At 53.7% G+C, this 21,052-nt stretch overlaps 1 pseudogene; it reads left to right on the top strand.

The window, feature by feature from the left end:
• Positions 1–3,068: 3,068 nt before the first annotated feature.
• LOC119848578 overlaps positions 3,069–21,052 on the top strand; it is a 33,529-nt pseudogene continuing 15,545 nt past the window's right edge.

Genomic DNA, 21,052 nt, shown 5'->3' on the forward strand with positions numbered 1-21,052 from the left:
AGCGAGGACTCGGATCCTTTCGCTAGCCCACTTCACCGGGGTCGTGCAGAAGCCAGGAAAGTTGCCCACAAGAGTGGGACTATTCCCCCACTTACATATCTGTCTGTCTGTCTCCCCCCGTTTCTATCTATGTTGTGCTGATCACCCTGGCACATGAGCACTCAGAGCGCTCACGGGCAGAGGTGCTGGAACTAGGGATGTGAGTGGTGCTGCAGTACCCCTTGGCTTGAAGTGGTTTCCATCATATCCAGGGTTTATAGTTGGGTTCAATGACTCTCAGCACCCCCACTATAAAAATGGTTCTAGCACCTCTGCTAACGGGTGCTCTGGGAATTCTGGGCTGGGAGACGCTTACACTGGCCCACTGGGCAGGTGCTGAAAGCCATGGAGAGCTGGGGAGCACAGTGGGTTGTGGGGGGTGTTGGAGGTCGTTGTGCTGTGTCCTGGACCCATGCCCCTGGGTTCTGAGCTGGTGCCCTGGTGAGTGGGCTGACTGCCAGGTACATGACTCACCCCACAGCCAAACACCTCTGAGAGGGGAGTGGGATCTAGTGGTTAGAGAAGGGGGGGGCTGGGAGCCAGAACTCCTGGGTTCTCTCCCTGGCTGTGGGAGAATGCTGGCTGATGCCCAGAAATGAAGCTGAAATCCAGCTGGGAGGAGAGGAGTATGATTACCCCTCCAGCTGTTGTCCCTGCTCCCTCTCCCGGGAGACTCAGTTCCCAAGAGGAACAATGGGTCCCAGCTTAAGAGTGGAATGAAGTGTGTGTGTATATTTGCGCATACATGCCTCCCGCTCTAACTAGTATGGACTACTTCCCTCCCACAGCCAGGGAGAGAACCCAGGAGTCCTGGCTCCCAGCCCTAACCACTAGATACCACTCCTTCCCCAGAGCTGGGAAGAAAACCCAGACATAACCATAGGTGCTCCTTACGTCCAGGGGTGCTAGGGCTTGAAATGGTTTCCATCATATACAGGATTTATTGTTTGGTTCAGTGGCTCTCGGCACCCCCACTATACGAATGGTTCCAGCATCTCTGGACGTAAGGCTGAGCTTGATAAGTTTATGGAGGGGGGGGCGGTGGGACTGTCTACAATGGCCTGGAGCTGCTTTGCTGCTAGCAGCAAAATCCCCAGCGGCGGTGATGGGACACTGGGGGGGTGATGGGACACTGGGGGGGGGGGGCTCTGAGTTACTACAGAGAATCCTTCCCAGGTGTCTGGCTGGTGGGACCGGCCCACATGCTCAGGGGCTAACCCGGGGGTGGGCAAACTTTTTGGCCCGAGGGCCACATCGGGGGTGTGAAACTGTACGGCGGGCCGGGTAGGGAAGGCTGTGCCCCCCAAACAGCCTGGCCCCCTCCCACTTCCTGCCCCACTCAGAACCCCCAACCCATCCAACCCCCCCCAGCTCCTTGTCCCCTGAGCGCCCCCCCGGGACCCCCTGCCCCAACCACCCTCCGGGACCCCACCCCCCTCTAACCCCCACCCCCTGACAGGCCCCCTGGGACTCCCACATAGGCGGCGAGTTACATGGGCCCGTGGTGCCTTGGCACCAGCAATATCCAGAGCCCGGGGCCCAGCTCCACCAATATTTGAGGCTGTGTCCCCCCCCGCCCCAGCCCCACCTGCCCCCAAGCAGAGGGTCCCGGCCTCCCCCCTGCGGCTCCATGCCGCCTTCCTGCAGCAGCTGCTGCCGCAGGGTCCTAGGGCCCCCTCTGAGCCTGCCCTTCCACCTCGGACCCTTCCCTTTCCCGCTGGGGCCCTCCACTCGCACAGGGCCCCCCGCCCGCAGTCACCGCTCCTGCCCCATGCTGGGCAAGGGGCAGCCCCATCCCTCTCCCCCAGTGAGGCTACAGATGGGGGCAACAGCAGGGGGGGAGGCGCACGCAGCACCCCCCGGCACCCACCACGGGGGAGGCGAGGGAGATTCCTGGACCTGAGAGGGGCCCTAGGAGCACATGCAGTGACAGTGGTGGGGGTGAGTGTGCTGCTGGGGGGGCGGGAAAGGGGGGCTGATCTCCCAGAGCTCGCTGCTGCCGGCAGGGAAAGGGCTGGGGGGAGTCCTCCTCTCTGGCCCCTGCCCCGGAGCAACCTGCCTGCACCCCAAACTCATCCCCAGCCCTGCCCCACCCCAGAGCCCACACCCCCAGCCAGAGCTTTCACCCCCCCACACACCCCCAACCCTCTGCCCCACCCCAGAGCCCACACCCCCAGCCAGAGCTTTCACCCCCCACACACACCCCCAATGCTCTGCCCCATCCCAGAGTCCACACCCCCAACCAGAGCTTTCACTCTCCCACCACACCCTCTACCCCAGCCCTGAGCCCCTCCAACACCCCAAACACCTTATCCCCAGACAGAGCCCTCACCCCCTACACCCCTACTCTCGCCCTGAGACCCTCCCATACCCTCTCATCTGCAGCCATACACCACACCCCTCACCCCTGCACCCCCTCCCAAAACCTGCACCCCCTCCCTCCCATCCTCAAACTCCCTCCCAGAGCCTGCACCCTGCACCCCAATCCCCTGGCCCAGCCTAGGGCCTGCACCCTAGACCTCCTCCCCCACCGAAACTCCCTCCCAGAGCCTTGGGCAGGTGGGGGGGGGCAGAGTTTGGGCACCACCAAAAATTATACAAACCTGCCGCCCCTGCCCACGCCTATCCAACCCGCTCCCTGTTCCCCGTCCCCTGACCACCCCACCCCAGAATCTCTGCCCCATCCAACTGGACTGGACTCCTGAGACCCCCTGCCTCTTATCCAACCCCCACTCGCTGCCCCCTTACCATGCTGTTCAGAGTGGCAAGACTGGCAGCAGCCACGCTGCCCATGCAGTGGCATGGCTGCGGGGGAGGGGGGACAGCAGAGGAGGGGCCGGGAGCTAGCCTCCCCAGCCAGGAGCTCAAGGGCCGGGCAGGATGGTCCCACGGGCCATGGTTTGCCCACCTCTGGTCTAACCGATCACCAGATTTGGAATTTCCCCAGGTCAGATTGGCAGAGACCAGTGGGGGTTCGCCTTCCTCTGCAGCATGGGGCCCAGGTCACTTGCAGGTTTAAACTAGTGGAAATGGAGGATTCTCGGTAACTTGGGGTCTTTAAACCATGAGTCGAGGACATCAGTCACTCAGCCAGAGGTTCGGAGTTTATTACAGGATGGGGTGGATGCAGTTCTGTGGCCTGCGATGTGCAGGAGGTCAGACTAGAGGATCAAGATGGTCCCTTCTAACCTTACAATCTATGAGTGTGGGCTATAGGCTTGCATGCATTCCCACACTGACTGTGCTTGTCTGTCTGTGTGCAGGTTGTAATGATGCTGGTTCTGGTGGGACCCAACTGAGAGGACCAATTCAGGACAAATTGCTTAAAGCAGGGATGTTACAGCCCAAGGCTGGGGTTCCTTTGAACACCAAAGGAAACTAAACCAGCCAAACAGAGAAGACTTCGGTTTTGCCCCACTGGCTAACCATGAGTCATACAAGCAATTCCCTTAGACACTCCAGTTTCCCAGTATCACCACCAGTGCCACTCATTATGGGGATGAATGGTTATGAAAACCAATGCCCCAGTAAAAAAACAATGTTCTCCCGATCTCAAAGGACCAAGCTCCAGACCCAGGTCAATATACAAATCAGATCTTACCCACAAATCACACTGTTGCCAATCCTTTAGAATCTAAAATCTAAAGATTTATTCATAAAAGGAAAAAGATATAGATGAGCGCTAGAATTGGTTAAATGGAATCAATTGCATACAGTAATGGCAAAGTTCTTGGTTCAGGCTTGTAGCAGTGATGGAATAAGCTGCAGGTTCAAATCAAGTCTCTGGAGAACATCCACAGCTGGGATGGGTCATTCAGCCCTTTGTGCAGAGCTTCATTTTGTAGCAAAGTCCCTCCAGAGGCAAGAAGCAGGATTGAAGACAAGATGGAGGCGAGGCAGCTGCCTTTTATAGTCTCTTCCAGGTGTAAGGACATTTCTTTGTTCTTACTGTGGAAAATTACAGCAAAAATGGAGTTTGGAGTCACATGGGCAAGTCACATGTCAATGCATGACTCAGTTCTTTACAGGCGGCAGCCATTGCTTACATGCTATCTTGAACGTTCCCAGGAAGACTTCTTATGTGGATTGGAGTCTTCCAAGGTCTATTGTCCATTAAGTGTTTCTTGATTGGGCACTTACTGAGAATAGTCCCTTCTCAAGAAGCCGACCAAATGCTTCACTGAGGCTTCTTAGAATCAAAACACATTGAGATACAAGTACATAGCCAATATTCATAACTTTAACTACAAAATTGATACACCCATACAGATACCATAATCATAACCAGCAAATCATAACCTTCCCATAGGCCCCTCACACGACAACCTTTGTACAATATTTGCTGCAAATATATAACAAAAAGAAAAGGAGGACTTGTGGCACCTTAGAGACTAACAAATTTATTTGAGAATAAGCTTTCGTGAGCTACAGCTCACTTCATCAGATGCATCCAGAGTGGGAGGGGATGCATCCGATGAAGTGAGCTGTAGCTCACGAAAGCTTATGCTCAAATAAATTTGTTAGTCATAGAATATCAGGTCTCTAAGGTGCCACAAGTCCTCCTTTTCTTTTTGCGAATACAGACTAACACAGCTGCTACTCTGAAATATATAACAGTGGTTGCAACAATGATCTATATGGTTAGAGATTCTGTCATTAACGTCACATGGGTATCATAGCCCTGGTCTATGCTGGGGGGGATCGATCTAAGTTACGCAACTTCAGCTATGTAAATAACGTAGTTGAAGTCAACATACTTAGATCGACTTACCGCATCTTCACTACGGTGAGTCGACTGCTGCCGCTCGCCCGTCAACTCCACCTGCGCCTCTTGCAGCGCTGGAGTACAGGAGCCGACGGAAGAGTGCTTGGGGGTCGATTTATCATATCGAGACTAGACTAGACACGATAAATCGATCCCCGCTGGCTCGATCGCTGCCCGCCAATACGGCGGGTCTTGAAGACCTACCCTTAGGCCACATCTACACTACCCGCCAGATCGGTGGGTAGTGATCAATCCCTGATCGCTCTGCCGTCAACTCCAGAACTCAACCACGGCAAGAGGTGGAAGCGGACTCGACGGGGGAGCGACGGCCGTCGGTCCCACGCCGCGAGGACGCGAAGTATGTGATTCTAAGTCGATCTAAGATACGTCAACTTCAGCTACGCTATTCTCGTAGCTGAAGTTGCGTATCTTAGATCAATCCCCCCCCAGTGTAGATCAGGCCATAGAATCATAGAATATTAGGGTTGGAAGAGCCCTCAGGAGGTCATCTAGTCCAACCCCCTGCTCAAGGCAGGACCAACCCCAACTAAATCATCCCAGCCAGGGCTTTGCCAAGCTGGGCCTTAAAAACCTCTAAGGATGGAGATCCATCACCTCCCTAGGTAACCCATTCCCATGCTTCACCACCCTCCTAGTGAAATAGTGTTTCCTAATATACAACCTAGACCTCCCCTACTGCAACTTGAGACCAGTACGCCTTGTTCTGTCATCTGCCGCCACTGAGAACAGCCTTGATCTATCGTCTTTGGAACCCCCCTTCAGGTAGTTGAAGGCTGCTATCAAATCCCCCCTCATTCTTCTCTTCTGCAGATTAAACAAGCCCAGTTCCCTCAGCCTCTCCTTGTAAGTCCTGTGCCCCAGCCCCCTGATCATTTTCATTGCCCTCTGCTGGACACTCTGCAATTTGTTCACATCCTTTCTGTAGTGGGGGCCCCAAAACTGGATGCAGTATTTCAGATGTGGCCTCACCAGTGCCAAATAGAGGGGAATAATCACTTCCCTTGATCTGCAGGCAATGCTCCGACTAATGCAGCTCAATATGCCGTTAGCCTGCTGACTTATATCCAGCTTCTCATCCATACCCGGGTCCTTTTCTGCAGAACTGCTGCTTAGCCAGTCGGTCCCCAGTCTGGAGCAGTGCATGGGATTCTTCCATCCTAAATGCAGGATTCTGCTCTTGTCTTTGTTGAACCTCATCAGATTTCTTTTGGCCCAATCTTCCAATTTGTCTAGGTCACTCTGTACCCTATCCCCTACCCTCCAGCATATCTACCTCTCCCCCCAGCTTAGTGTCATCTGCGAACTTGCTGAGGGTGCAATCCATCCCGTCATCCAGATCATTAATAAAGATGTTGAACAAAACTGGCCCCATGACTGACCCCTGGGGCACTCCGCTTAATACTGGTTGCCAACTAGACATTGAGCATCTTGGTAGCCCCACTCTGTGTCTGTCGCTGGGTTCCTGACAGCCCTGGGAGACATGCTGCGAGGGCAGGGATCAGCCCTGTGGTGACCCTTCTTGTGAAGGAGCAGGAGCAGCTGGTTCCCCAGGTCATGGGTGTCAGTCCTTCCCCCAAAGAGGCAGTCTGGTTTGTAGCTTCCTGGTGGGTCTGGAGGAGAGCATCCCTCAGCCCTGGCGCAGCCTTCCTTGCCTGCAGCATCTTGTCTCTCCTTGCAGAAGGAGTGTGTAAAGATCGCAGACAGGAGGCAGCCCTTAACTGGATCATAGAATCCTAGAACTGAAGGGGACCTCCAGAGGTCATCTAGTCCAATCCCTTGTACTCATGGCAGGCTTAAGTGTTATCTAGATGTGACGCTCTGTACCTTGGGGGAACACCCTACACCCCCATGTTCATCTCTGTAAAATGATTGTGTGGTATCCAATGCAAATTTTGTCATGTTGGGTGTCTTCAGAAGGCTGATCATGCATTGAGCATTGTTGTTATAGTGATTGATTGTTACAGTCATGTTGTAGTAAGGTTATTGTTTATAATTTAATGGATATAGTTATGAGGCTGAAAATGTATCCTCACGGCTTAAAGCCAGCCCATGCAAAAACTCTCCAAGAACAGAGAGGCAGTTTACTCCTCATCAGGACATGGATGGGGGGAGGGATAGCTCAGTGGTTTGAGCATTGGCCTGCTAAACCCAGGGTTGTAAGTTCAATCCTTGAGGGGGCCGTTTAGGGATCTGGGGCAAAAATTGGGGATTGGTCCTGTGTTGAGCAGGGGGTTGGACTAGATGACCTCCTGAGGTCCCTTCCAACCCTGATAGTCTATGAACCCAGCCCAGCCTCACAGGAACAATGGTCACCCCCTTCCTTTTGGCAGTCTGGGAGTGCAATGAGGTAATGCTCACCCAACTCCAAAGGGGAGGAGGAAAGAAAGGACATGATAAAAGGGAGAGACATTTTGCCCTGCTCCCTCTCTTTCACCTACATCTACAGCTGCGCACCACCACTACCAAGTGACTGAACCACTGATCAAAAGGGAGAGCCTGGCTGAACAGCCAGCCTGTGGTGAGAAACATCTAAATTTGTAAGGACATTGAAAGTGTTTCAGATCAGCTTAGAATGCATTTTGCTTTCATTTCATTTGACCAGATCTGACTTCTTGTGCTTTGACTTATAATCACTTAAATCTACCTTTATAGTTAATAAATCTGTTTGTTTATTCGACCTGAAGTGCGTTTGGTTTGCAGTGTGTCAGAGACTCCCCTTGGGAGAACAAGCCTGGTAAATATCAATTTCTTTGTTAAATTGATGAACTCATATAAGCTTGCAGTATCCAGTGGGCATAACTGGATACTGCAAGACAGAGGTTCCCAAGGTTGTGTCTGGGACTGGGGGTATTGGCTAGTGTCATTCAGCTGCAAGTACCTGGGAGCAGCTTACATGCCAGAGGCTGAGCGTGACCAGCCCAGGAATGGAGATTCTCCTAGCAGAGCAGGGTAAGGCTGGGTCCCAGAGTCAAGGACTGGAGAGGCCTAGCAGATCATCGGTCCGGATAACACCAGAGGGGAACGTCACATTAGACCAACACCGACAGGTGTTTGTCCAACCTGCTCTTAAAAATCCCCTGTGATGGAGATTCCACAACCTCCCTGGGCAATTTATTCCAGGGCTTAACCACCCTGACAGAAAGTTTTTCCTCATGCCCAGCCTAAACCTCCCTTGCTGCAATTTCAGCCCATTGTCCTTGTCCTGTCTTCAGAGGTTAAAAAGAACAAATTTTCTCCCTCCTCCTTGTAACAACCTTTTATGTACTTGAAAACTGTTCTCATGTCCCCTCTCAGTCTTCTCTTCTCCAGACTAAACAAACCCAGTTTTTTCAATCTTCCCTCACAGGTCATGTTTTCTAGACCTTTAATCATTTTGTTGCTCTTCTCTGGATGTTCTCCCATTTGTCCACATATTTCCCAAAATGTGGTGCCCAGAACTGGACACAATACTCCAGTTGAGGCCTAATCAGCGCAGAGTAAAGTGGAAGAATTACTTCTCGTGTCTTGCTTACAACAATCCTGCTAATCCAGCCAGAATGATGTTCGCTTTTTTTGCAGCAGCTTTACACTGTTGACTCATATTTAGCTTGTGATCCACTAGGACCCCCAGATCCCCTTCAACAGTACTCCTTCCTAGGCAGTCATCTCCCAGGGGTCCCTAGCTGACTGGAGGTAACTCCTTTTCAGCTTATAGGGAAAAGGCCTAATATACTGGCCTTCCACCCTGTTACAGCCATCCAATCTGACTTCGTCACAAATCCTCTCCTGCTCAACACCCTGAGGCTGAGCTGTGGGCTGAGAACCAGGGCACCCTCGACAGGCTGTGCCCTGTGTGGCACTCTGAAGCAGAAGGGTTGGTGTGACAGGAACTGTTGTGTTCCCTAGCATGTCTGTCCTTGTTCTGGTGCAACCATTTCTGGGGGTCTGTGATAAGGGCAAACCTCTGTCCGAGTAGGTAGTGCTGGAGGGTTCGAATGGCCTGTTTTACTGCCAAGCATTCCTTCTTCACCATGGCGTACTTTGGCTCTCTGGGAAGGAGTTTCCTACTAAGGTACAAGACCAGGTGTTCTTCCTCTCCAACCATGTGGGGAAGTCCAGCTCCCAACCAGACCTTGGAGGCATCCCTTTGTAGTATAAACTCCTTCTCAGAGTCTGGGGCCATCAGCACTGGGTTACTTCAGAGAGCTGTCCTCAGCTCTGCACAAGCCTCTTCAGCTGCACTGCTCCATTTCATGACATCTGTGCCCTGGGCCTTGATCAGGTCTGTCAATGGCTATGGTGTGTGATGCTGTATGATTGATATTACTGTGGTTATACAATTGCAATGACTCTGGTACAAAGGACGATGTCAATGGAATGGCTATGAATTGCTAAATATGACTATCCAGTTTATAAGCATGTATCGTTGTATCTGCAGTTATGAATATTGGCCATGGACTTGTATCTAAAACATGTGTTGTATTCCTGGGTGACACCCTCCCACAGCTTTACATCAGGTATGTGCTGATAGCCCATTAAGGACACTCCACTCTAACAATGGGCCATAGAAGAAATTCATCCCACCCTGTAAGCCTTCCTGAGGTCACCCCAGTAAGGATATGGGCAATGGGTGCCCCTGTGAGTCATCAGAGCATGTAAAGTCATGTGCTATGCCCATGTGAGCCTTCCCCATTTCTCAGCAGCGTATCCTGAATTTGGCTTCCTCAGCTGTGTCCCTCTGAGGCCCAGTGACACCCTGGTAGCAAAGTGGGGAATGAATCGGTGGTAATACCGCATGATCTCCAGAAATGCTCTGTCAAGTTTCCCTCCCCACTCTGAACTCTGGGGTACAGATGTGGGGACCCGCATGAAAGACTCCTATGCTTATTCTTACCAGCTTAGGTTCAAATTTCCCCAAGGCACAAATCCCTTGTCCTTGCACGGACGGTATGCTGCCACCACCAAGTGATTTAACCAAGATTCAGGGAAAGGATCACTTGGAGTTCCTATTCTCCCAAAATATCCCCCCAAGCCCCAACACCCCCTTTTCTTGGGAGGCTTGAGAATAATATCCTCACCAATTGGTACAGGTGAGCACAGACCAAACCCTTGGGTCTTTAGGACACTGAAAATCAATCAGGTTCTTAAAAGAAGAATTTTATTAAAAAAAGTAAAAGAATCACCTCTGTAAAATCAAGATGGAAGACAATTTTACAGGGAAAAAAAGATTTAAGACACAGAGAATTCCCCTCTAGGCTTAGTTTCAAAGTTACAAAAACAGGAATAAACCTCTCTCCAGCATAGGAAAATTCACAAGCTAAAACAAAAGATAATCTGACACCTTTCCTGGCTTTACTTACTATTTTAGTAATTCTGGATGCTTTTTTAGGCAGGTTCTTAAGAGATTTTTTTTCTGCCCCGGTCTCTCTCTCTCCTTGAGAGAACACCCAAACAAAGAGCACAAACAAAAGCCTTTCTCACCCCCTTCCCCGATTTGAAAGTATCTTCCTTCCCCATTGGTCCTTTTGGTCAGGTGCCAACTAGGTTATTTGAGCTTCTTAACCCCTTACAGGTAAGAGGATTCTGTATCTCTGGCCAGGAGGGATTTTATATTACTACATACATAAACCCTTCCCTGTATATTTATGACATGTTGTCAGTGTTCCTTCCCCACTCTGAACTCTGGGGTACAGATGTGGGGACCCACATGAAAGACCCCCTAAGCTTATTCTTACTAGCTTAGGTTAAAACTTCCCCAAGGCACAGATTTCCTTCTTGCCTTGGGATTGCTGCCACCACCAAGTGATTTAACAAACAATCAGGGAAAGGACCACTTGGAATCCTGTTCCCCCAAAATATTCCCCCAAGCCTATACCCCCTTTCCTGGGGAGGCTTTAGAATAATATCCTAACCGATTTGTTACAAAATGATCAAAGACCCAAACCCCTGGGTCTTGGAACAAAGGAAAAATCAGTCAGGTTCTTAAAAAGAAAAATTTTATTTAATGAGAAAAAGGTAAAAGGCTGGTAGTTAACCTTACAGAGTAGCAGAAAATTCAAAGAGCACAGAGGAAGCCCCTCTAGCCTTAGTTTCAAAGTTACAGCAAAAAAGGGATAAACCTCCCTCCAGCGAAGGGAAAATTCACAAGTTGAGAAAACAAAGGTAAACTAATATGCCTTGCCTGGCTGTTAGTTACAAGTTTGAAATATGAGAGACTTGTTCAGGAAGATTTGGAGGACATGGATGATGTCCGGTCCCTCTTAGTCCCAAGAGCAAACTGCCACAGAAAACAAAGAACCCAAAACAAAACCTCTCCCCCCAACCAGATTTGAAAGTATCTTTTGTCCCCATTGGTTTCTTTGGTAAGGTGCCAACCAGGTTACTTGAGCTTCTTAACCCCTTACAGGTAAGGAGGAATTTAGGCTACCCCTAAGGTTATGACACATGCTCTGACCTGTTTCTTCCGGATCAGTCACAGCCAACTTTGTATCGCCTCTAGCTTGTGCGGCTGGTGTTTCACGACGCCTCTTCCCGCGGTACCTGAGGTATTTGGCTTCGTTTGCACATTTTGAGGGATTCACAGTGAAACCGCTTTCCTTGGGATATTCAGTACTGTGTCCACCTTTTCCAGGTGCGTCCCACAGTCTGGGCTGTGTATGACCATGTCATCCACGCGAGCAACGGCATACTTGCTGTGTGGACATAATAGTTTATCAATGAGCTGTTGGAAGGTTGCTGGAGCCCCATGCAATCCAAAAGGGAGGATGGTGTACTGGCACTACCCTTCTGGTGTAGAAAAGGCAGTCTTCTCTTTAGCTTCCTTGGCCAGAGGGATTGGCCAATAACCTATGGTCAGGTTGAGGGTGGACAAGAATCGTGCTTCTCCCAGTTGGTCAATTAGCTCGTCTATCTGAGGTATGGGGCAGCATCAAACTGGGCCACCTGGTTTAATTTCTGGAAGTCATTGCAGAATCTCCTGGTGCCATCTGGCTTAGGCACCAGAACGACTGGACTGGACCATTGACTATGGCACTCCTCAGTGACTCCCAGCTTCTGCAACCTCTTAACCTCGGTCCCAATCTCTTCTTTTTGCCTCTGGGATCTGGTCTGGTTTCTCCTCCCATGAATTACATAAAGCAGCTTTTCCAGCTAGGCAGCTCCCGCAACCTGCTCCAGTGGCTGCCTCAACCTTCCAGCCCCCCAGCCTTGCCCGGCACTGCCCCACCCCAGAACTAACAGCTGGCTGCTGTTCAGAGTCTGCAGCCAGCGGGAGACATGACAAGCTTTTCTTAGGGGGCACACACTTGTTTGCTCCACCAGCAGTGCCCTGGGGATCAGAATGCCTGGGTTCCAGCCTTGGCTCTCAGAGGGGCATGTGTGGTAACAGTCAGAGCTAGGCTGACCAGCACTTGTAGATTGGGTGCATTTGTGGCCACTGTGCTGGAGATCTAGGCGGCCAGCCCACTGGCCCCCTTTGTAAAATTAGGGGGGTGTCCTAATCCATGGCAGCCTCCCTGGATTAATGAAATACACAGACAGCAGGGGTCGGACTACAACTCCCACCACGTGCCCTGTTTGCAGCTTGAAGGATCTCCCCTGGGCAGCAGCAGGTTGGCTTTGGGGGCTGGGGGGGATCCAGTGGGAAATGCCCTCTCCCGAGCAGAGTGACCTGGCAGAATCTGGTGCCTGTAGGAGTGCTGCCCCCCCTCGCCACTGGGAAAGAAGGAGACCTTGAATTTTGCTTGTTTGCCATTTGCAGGGAATTCCTTCACCATCACCCCCTGCACCCCCACCGGATGAATCCTCCTCTAACTATGGTGACCAGACAGCAAGTGTGAAAAATCAGGATGGGGGTGGGGGGTAATAGGCGCCTATATAAGACAAAGTCCCAAATATTGGGACTGTCCCTATAAAATTAGGACATCTGGTCCTACCTCCAACCCACCTCCTTCCCCCTTCTTCGAGGTCCCATTGCTGAGCACTTTGCTGCTGATGCAGTGCTGACTGTTTGAACAGGAGTGATAAGGGGGCTGGGGCCACTGGGGTCAGCCAGGCTGGGGGAGTGTGGGCCGGACGAGGAGGAATCAGCTGTGGGAAGCAGAGACTGCTGCAGATGGGCTATTGGGGGATGAGTGGGGCTGGCAATGCTGACCCATGGGGGGCAATTCAGCCCCCCTGATCCCCTGCACCCCCTGCTTGCCTGCTCCCACCCCAGGGCAGGGAATGCACTAGCCTCTCTCCCCTGCTGGGAGTCTTCTGTGTTTTAAATGGTTTAGAGGCAATTTGGTGCCCATGAAAGCAAGGGCTTGAGAGTGCAGTGTGATGTGGGGGCAGGGACTAGCCCCCTCCACTGCCCTCAATCCTGACCTGCAGCCCTCCTGCTATCCCAGCCCTGGGCTCCCCAAAAACAGCTTTGATGGTGGCAAAAAGTGTTCTCCAACTGGTTTTTGAATGTTATAATTCTTGACGTCTGATTTGTGTCCATTCATTCTTTTACGTAGAGACTGTCCAGTTTGGCCAATGTACATGGCAGAGGGGCATTGCTGGCACATGATGGCATATATCACATTGGTAGATGCGCAGGTGAACGAGCCTCTGATAGTGTGGCTGATGTGATTAGGCCCTATGATGGTATCCCCTGAATAGATATGTGGACAGAGCTGGCAATGGACACAAATCAGACGTCAAGAATTATAACATTCAAAAACCAGTTGGAGAACACTTCAATCTCTCTGGTCACTCGATCACAGACCTAAGAGTGGCTATACTTCAACAAAAAAGCTTCAAAAACAGACTCCAACGAGAGACTGCTGAATTGGAATTAATTTGCAAACTGGATACAATTAACTTAGGCTTGAATAGAGACTGGGAATGGATGAGTCATTACACAAAGTAAAACTATTTCCCCATGGTATTTCTCCCTCCCACCCACCCCCCACTGTTCCTCTGATATTCTTGTTAACTGCTGGAATTAGCCTACCTGCTTGTCACCATGAAAGGTTTTCCTCCTTCCCCCCCCTGCTGTTGGTGATGGCTTATCTTAAGTGATCACTCTCCTTACAGTGTGTATGATAAACCCATTGTTTCATGTTCTCTGTGTGTGTGTATATAAATCTCTCCTCTGTTTTTTCCACCAAATGCATCCGATGAAGTGAGCTGTAGCTCACGAAAGCTTATGCTCTAATAAATTTGTTAGTCTCTAAGGTGCCACAAGTACTCCTTTTCTTTTTGCGAATGTGCTTCTGCTTGCAAAAAAAGCAGACATTGCAAGTGCGTGTTGCTCCGTCCATATTGCAAAGAGAGAAAATCAAAATGTGTTAATGATTGCGCAGCTGGGCGATGGGTCTCGGCTGGTGACGTGCAAAAGCAGCGCGAGGTTTTGCAGCTCACTGGCTTGCGATGGAGGAAAGACCTGGACAAAGAATGGATTCCAAACTGGTTACTCAAATTGGGTCTGCATAGACTAACTCATCAATGAATGCCCTGTAGGAATAAAAACCTCAGCTAGTTGGTGGGGGGGACCTTCCCCAGTGTGTAGCTAATGGGATGTCTCTAGTGCTGCCAATGCAAAATGGACAAAAATCATTACTCTGGCCCCCAGAATCCTGAGACTTTCTTAAAAAATCACGAGATCATGTGATCTCTTTCTTTCTTTCTTTCTTTCTTTCTTTCTTTCTTTCTTTCTTTCTTTCTTTCTTTCTTTCTTTCTTTCTTTCTTGCCTTTAGGGTGTGCTTGTTTTGCATTCCCCAACTCTTCTTTGCAGTGGCGAGAGCTGGAAACTTTTTTTTTAAATGCAAGTTGAGTCTCGCGATTCTGGGATTGGGGGCTTTCAGACAAACACTAAAGACCCCTGAATCCTGTGTCTTCGATGCCAGTTGGTGTGGGGGGTTGGGGTATGTAGGGGTTCCTGATCAGGCTGGGGTCTGTGCCCCTGTACCAAGGAAAGGCTGCTATGAAGCAGTATGCAGGCATTTTGTCACCTTGGCTTTGCTGTGCTGGCCACTGTGGTTCAACGAATCACGTCTCAGCTGTTTGTAGAGAGAGCCCTGGAGATTGTGCGAGGCTCTGACGCATGATTCATGGTCAGTGGTACCCCCCATTCATCCTCTGCTGTCGTTTCCCTTCCAGGATCTTTGTGAATCGCAGCCTGGCTCTGGAGAAGATCAGGTGCTTTGGCTTTGACATGGGCTATACGCTGGCGAGTGAGTTCTGGGCTGAGAATACCGGGGGCGGGGTGGGGTCCCTATAGGGCAGGACCCACCTCTGGCCTGGCCCGTGAGGAGTTGAGTGGCACCATGGGATCCAGCTGATGGGCCCAGGAAGAATTCTGGGTAGGCACCGAGCTAACCTGCCTGGTCCATGGTTTGGTCTGTGAGGTTCTGGAGCTGGCCTGTATCTGGGGTCCCCACAGTTTGGCCTGGTGGCTTTGTCACTGGTTTGGGGGTTCTGCTGGCTTCCCCCAGTTTGATCCCCACTTCCCAGTTTGCTCTGGCACCCAGGACTGTCTGTGATGGCTGCCTGCTGAGCCCCCCATCTTGTTCCCAGAGATCTGGACTAACCCGCTCCTCAGCCTCGGAGCAGCTCTGGATTCACACCAGGTTCTGGCCATCGGCTTGGATGGGAGCAGGGGCAAGGCCATAGTTAGTTCTAAGGCTGCCTCTCACATTTATCAGCTAGCTGGCCCCGGATGGGCCATGCCGCAGTGGGGATGGGGCACGAGTGCCAGGGGCTGCTCACATTCCAAAGGCAGGTTCCATTTTCCTGCCCCAGCGGGGCTCATGCTGGTTACGCTGTTTGCAGCACATCAGTGCCAGTGGGCTAACTGGGTTCCCTGCTGTAACCCCCCTCCCTCCCCCCCGGTGTCCCTACAGCTTGGGGTCTTTGCGGGAGGCAGCCCTGGGCCCTATTCCCTGGTTCTGGGGCTTGGGGGGGAAGAAGAGGGCTCCTCCTGGCTGCTGGAGCTCTGGCTTGTGCCCCCCCACCTCGCAGTGTACAAAGTCCCAGATTACGAGGAGTTGGCCTTTGCTCTGCTGCTGGACCGGCTGGTCTCCATCGGGTACCCACACGAGATCCTGAAGTACCAGTATGACCCGACCTTCCCCACCAGGTGAGCGCTGCCCCTCCCCCCCACCCTCCCGAGCTGCTCTGGCTGTGTCCCTGAGCGAGCCCCACCAACTGCTTGGGGCGGGGGCAGTGATGTTTTAAAGTGCCCCCTCTTCTCCAGTGCACCAGGCTCATGGTGTCTGAATACCCCCAGTTCAAAGGGGTTTGGCTTACACCACTTAGTGGTTATTTGCCCCCTTGGATCTGAGAGTCAAGCTGGGCTCCCTGCTCCATGGGTATTGTCCTCTGGAGTGAATGGCCAGGGGCTGTGTTGCTCAGTGCCCAGGAGCTCCGGTCGGGAGGGTTCCATTGTTCTTCATGGGGAGGGGGAGATGGGGGAACCTCCATTGTTCCCAGGGGGCTTGGGCCCCATCCGTTGCCACCCTGCCTTGTCACTTACCCTCTTCCAAGCGGGGGGCTGTTGCTGCCATTCCAAGTTGGCACTCCCGTGCCCAGGTGTAAACAGCTGCACAAGGTGCAAGACATGATGGGTTGGAACCTGGAGGCCTGATTGGTCCCAGGTGTAAACCCAGTGACGGAAGATGCCGTTTTGGTGGTGCCGTTCAGCCAAGGGTCTGAGTGGTTTCCTGAGGCCTGTGGAGTCAGACAAGCCACCAGGTGATGAAGGACGAACAAGGGGGAGCTGGCCTTCCCCCCCCCGGTCCCCCCCGGTCCCAGTGCTTCAGAACCAAAGGCCCTGCCAGTGGTGCCCATCACCCTGCACTTCGAACGCAGGGGCTGAACCTCTACTGCTGGGGCTGAATTCCCCTGCGTGGGGGGTTGGCGCCGGGAGGTTATAGCAGCTCCCAGAGCTGGCTGCCCTCTGAATGGGACTCCCCCCACCCCTGGACTCTCCTCTTCCCCCTGCAGGGGCCTGGTGTTTGACGCTCAGTATGGGAACCTGCTGAAGGTTGACTCCCATGGGAACCTGCTGGTCTGTGCCCACGGCTTCTGCTTCCTCAAGGGGTCGGTGCCTTCACTGCTCCCCTTGCCAGCCCAGCAGGCTGTCTGCTGCGGGCACAGCCCTGGGTTGGGCTGGGAGCCCCGGGAGACGCTGGAGCAATCCTCCGCCGTCCGGAGTTCTTCCCATGCTGCGTCCATGGGCTCCTGAGTGCAGATACGCGGCAGTGTTGCTCTCCTGTGTGCCCCTGTCCCATCGGGACCCCTGGCTCCTCTGACCTCCTCGCCCCTTGAATCCGGTGGAAGCCAGCAGACTGGTGGGCACTGATCCTGCTGAGGGCAGAGTGCCCGCTGGGCATGGGCACTCGTGGGGTGGCAAGGGCTTTCGGTCCCTGGGCATTGCCAGCGCAGCCTCAGGCCCTGCGTATCCTCCACTGCCACCCACCAATTCCCTCCCCATGACCCCTGTGATGTACAGAGGCGTCTGCCTTGCAACAGCCCCTATTAGATTTCCTCCTATTGTGGACACTTGGTCCCCGGGCTGAATGGTCCTGACGCGCTGGGCCAGCTCTTATCCCTGCTGGATAAGAGCTATTCCTGGCCGGGTTCGAAGGCGGTTGCTCGGTCCTGCCACCCTCTCTGCCCGCAGGTGCTGCAGGGACTAGCGGGTGTGCCCTGCAAATAAGGGAAGGCTGGCGGGTGGGGGAGGGCAATGAGGGACGATCCAGCACTCAGCTGGGGCATGTCTAGGAACTGGAGGAGACCAGGGGTGCTGTCAAGACAGCAGCATTCGGTGGCTCCTCTCCTCCCAGGAGCCGCATGACGGAGGATGCTGGGCACAGACAGACCGGGGGCTCCCAGCCTGCACTGCCCAGGGTCTGCTTCTGGGTGCCTGGCCTGGCTGCACAGCGGGGCCCTACGAGCGCCAGGAATCAGGGAGGGGGTTGGGAACCAAATGCACCTGTTGCCCCCGAGTGGTTTGTTTGTTCCTTGCCTTTGTCTCCATCGCTGCTGCGCCGGGGGAGGGGGTGGGGGGGTGGATTTCCTGGTGTTTCGCTGTACAGCAGGGGTGGTGGCATTGAGGTGGGCACAAAGGGCCCTGGAACTGGCTCCCTGGTTTGGTGCTTTGGGGGAGAGGAGAAAGGGCCTTGCAGGGATCAATCCCCAAATTGCCCTTGAGTCACGGAGTGGGGCTTGCCCCTGACTCTGGCACTATCCATGCGGGAAGGGTCTGACTCAGCTACTGTGGGCTGCAACTGATCACGTCCCTGACAAACCCACCTGCTCTGGCCTCTCCAGAGATGCCTACCCCCATGTCCTTCCCCTTGCAGGGCAACTAGAGTGGGACTCCCCCCACCACTGACAGAAGCCTGCTGTACCAAACTTAGTGAAGGTATTTCTGAGGCCCCCATTGCCTTGGCCTCTGAATGCCCCCCAGTCTTTAATGGATTTATCCTCACCCAGCCCTGGTGGGGCAGGGATGTTCTCCCCATTGGACAGAGGGGGAAACTGAGGCACAGAGCACCAAAGTGACTTTGCCTAGTCTCCCAGGCCAGCCCCTGACCAGTGGGCCATCCTTACACTCCTGGGATTGCTGCCTGTGCTCTGATCCTGGGCACAACGATGGGCTGGCAGGCTGCAAATAGCTCCCGGGAGGTGGGGGGAACCAGGCTGGGGCGGAGGGATGTCTCTGGGCTGCTGTCATGGTTCTGAATATGGCGTGCCAACACCAGCCTGCTGCTAGCCCACCACTTCATCTTTATAAACACAGCGTTGTCCAGCGTCCTGCTCCAGCTGCGCTCTCCGCCGTCCCAGCCTGGCACTCATCCTGGAGGAGCTGCCCCTGAACTGCAGGGGGAGGTGGGGCAGGCTGGGGTTACTCTCCAAGGGGCAAATTCACCCCAGTGCTGAGGCTGGCACCGGGGGCGCATCAGGGCATGGGGCTTGCCCCAGTCCACCCTTGCTTCCCTGCCCCAGAACTCCTCTTGAAGAAGGGAGATCTGAGAGGGCTGGCTCTGCCCTGCCCTTGGTCACAGCTCTTTGCCTGTCACCTGGCATGGCCATCTCCGCTTCCGCAGGGAGATGGCTGCCCCTGGCGGCTGCACCAGCAGCTCCCTTGTGGCTGCGTTGGGAAGCACTGGGGCAGATTGGGGGACAGCCGCATGCTCCCAGATGGGGGGCTGTGGGGTGGTGCAGCAGCTGGGCACAATGGGACCAGCGGTTCCGTCGCTTGCCAGGCAGGGGATATATTTAGCCAGTGTGTTTTCTTTCCACCTAGGCACTGGGCCGGGGCTATTGTTACCTTCCATCCCTGAGGCCTGAGCGACTGGGCCACCGGCTTTGCAGCTCCCTGTGGCCGCCGGGGGCAGTGGAAACATGCAGAAGATTTAGGGAAACATGGGAATGTGGTGTATCCCCCCCACTATCCTGGCCCTCTGGGGAGACATTCCCGGGAAGAGCATGGAGAAGGTTGTCCCCTTCCTGGACAGGGAGGAAGGCCTCATGTCGAGGGACTCAGGTTGTGCTGGGTTTATCTGGAAAACTCCTGAGGTTTGGGCAGTGGCAGCTTGGGACAAAAGGCCCAGCCAGGGAGCATCATATCAGGGGCCTGTTTGAGCCCTCTGGCCATGGGGCTAGATCTCTGGATGGGGGCAGAAGTGCTGGTACCCCATGGGGCAGGGAGCAGGACGAGAACGGGACCAGATGTGAGTAGGATTTTGGGGGGGGGGGCTTTGGTGGGAAAGTGACCAGCAAATGCCCTGCATTGTAGTGTATAAATAGCGCAGCCCAGCATGCCCTGCTGACCATCCTGGGGCATCCTGTTGGTTGGTGGGGGGCATGGTGTCAGTGGCCATGAGGCTGGGGGGGCATGCTGTCAGTGCCAATTGGGGCACAGAGGGGTGTCCCATTTTCATGCTTTATAACCTAGTTTTTAATCTCTTTGCCACACAGCAGCAGCCAATCAGTGCTCTCGGCCTGTGGCCGCTGGGCTCCTTGCGTGGAGCTGGGTGGGCACTTCAGGCTGGCCGGCTCCCTGTGCGGGTGCTGCACCTGCTGGGATGTTGCACAGGGCCGTGCAGACAAGCGCGTGGCTTAGGGGGATGCAGCTGGCTCTTTGCGGTGCTCAGCGTGTACAGAACACGCCCGCTTCAGCCACCTACACAGGGCAGGAGCCCTGGACTTAGGTCGCCAGCTTGTGGTAACACTGGGCATTGCAGGCTGGAAGCTAGAGAGAACCCCAGGGTCTGTCTGTGTCCAGTAGACTCCCTGGGAAAATCCCCCTTAGGATTCATCACAGCTGAGCCCTGCCTCTGCTCTACAGCATCTGCCTTCTCTGGTAGCTCTGCCCTGACCCTGCACCTGGCCCTCACTCCCAGCCCCTTACATGGGTTCGTCTCCCCCTCCAGGGCTGAGATCTGGAATTATTACCCCAACAAGTTAATTCAGCGGGACAATATGAAGCGATTTCACATTCTCAACATGCTCGTCAACCTCACAGGTATGCAAAGCTACAGCTTCCGCCCATGTGCAGGGGGCAGCCCTGCTGTAAAATTCACCCCCCATTTCCCCTGGGGCCCTCCTCACTCACCCAGCTCCTTGGCTAGCCCTCCAGGCTCCTTACCTCTCTCTGATACCTATCTGTCCTTCATCACCAAAGTATCTGAGCATCTCAACCTAATGCGTTTACCCCCCGTGTGCCAGGGCCGTGCAGGTGACAGCTGGGATCGGAGGCCCAGAGAGGCTAAGTGTTGGCCCAGATGTGTCTGTAGCAGAGCAGGGCTTGAACCCATGTCCCAGGCTAGTGGTTGTATGCCTGGGCCACATCCACAGCTCCCAGGGCCCCTCTCCTGCAGCCTGTTCTCTCTTAGCCAGCCACCTTGCTGACCTGCCCTCCCTTTCCCTTGGCAGAGGCCTTCTCTACGCCTGCCTGGTGGATTTCTTCACTAACTGCTCCAGATACGTCAAGTGAGAGCCCCTGCCTTGCAGCACACGGAGGGTTTGGGGTGTGTGGGGGCACATTCTGCTGATCCATGCGCCCAGAAGCCCGGCTGCATCCTGCTATCTCCACAGCAGGCTGGGGAAGCTCCAGAAGCTCTGCCAAAGAGTGCGGCTGGCTGCGTTTGGCTCTGAGCAGAGCTTTCCTTGGGGCTTGGGAGAGGATCCCCGGGGCTAGGGAGGCTGGCAGGTTTGCGAGGTTCAATGTCCCTGCTGATAGCCATAGCGAGAGCCCTGGGGCCTGGCGG

This window comes from Dermochelys coriacea, chromosome 26 (genome assembly GCF_009764565.3).
Source record: "Dermochelys coriacea isolate rDerCor1 chromosome 26, rDerCor1.pri.v4, whole genome shotgun sequence".
Lineage (NCBI taxonomy): Eukaryota > Metazoa > Chordata > Testudines > Dermochelyidae > Dermochelys > Dermochelys coriacea.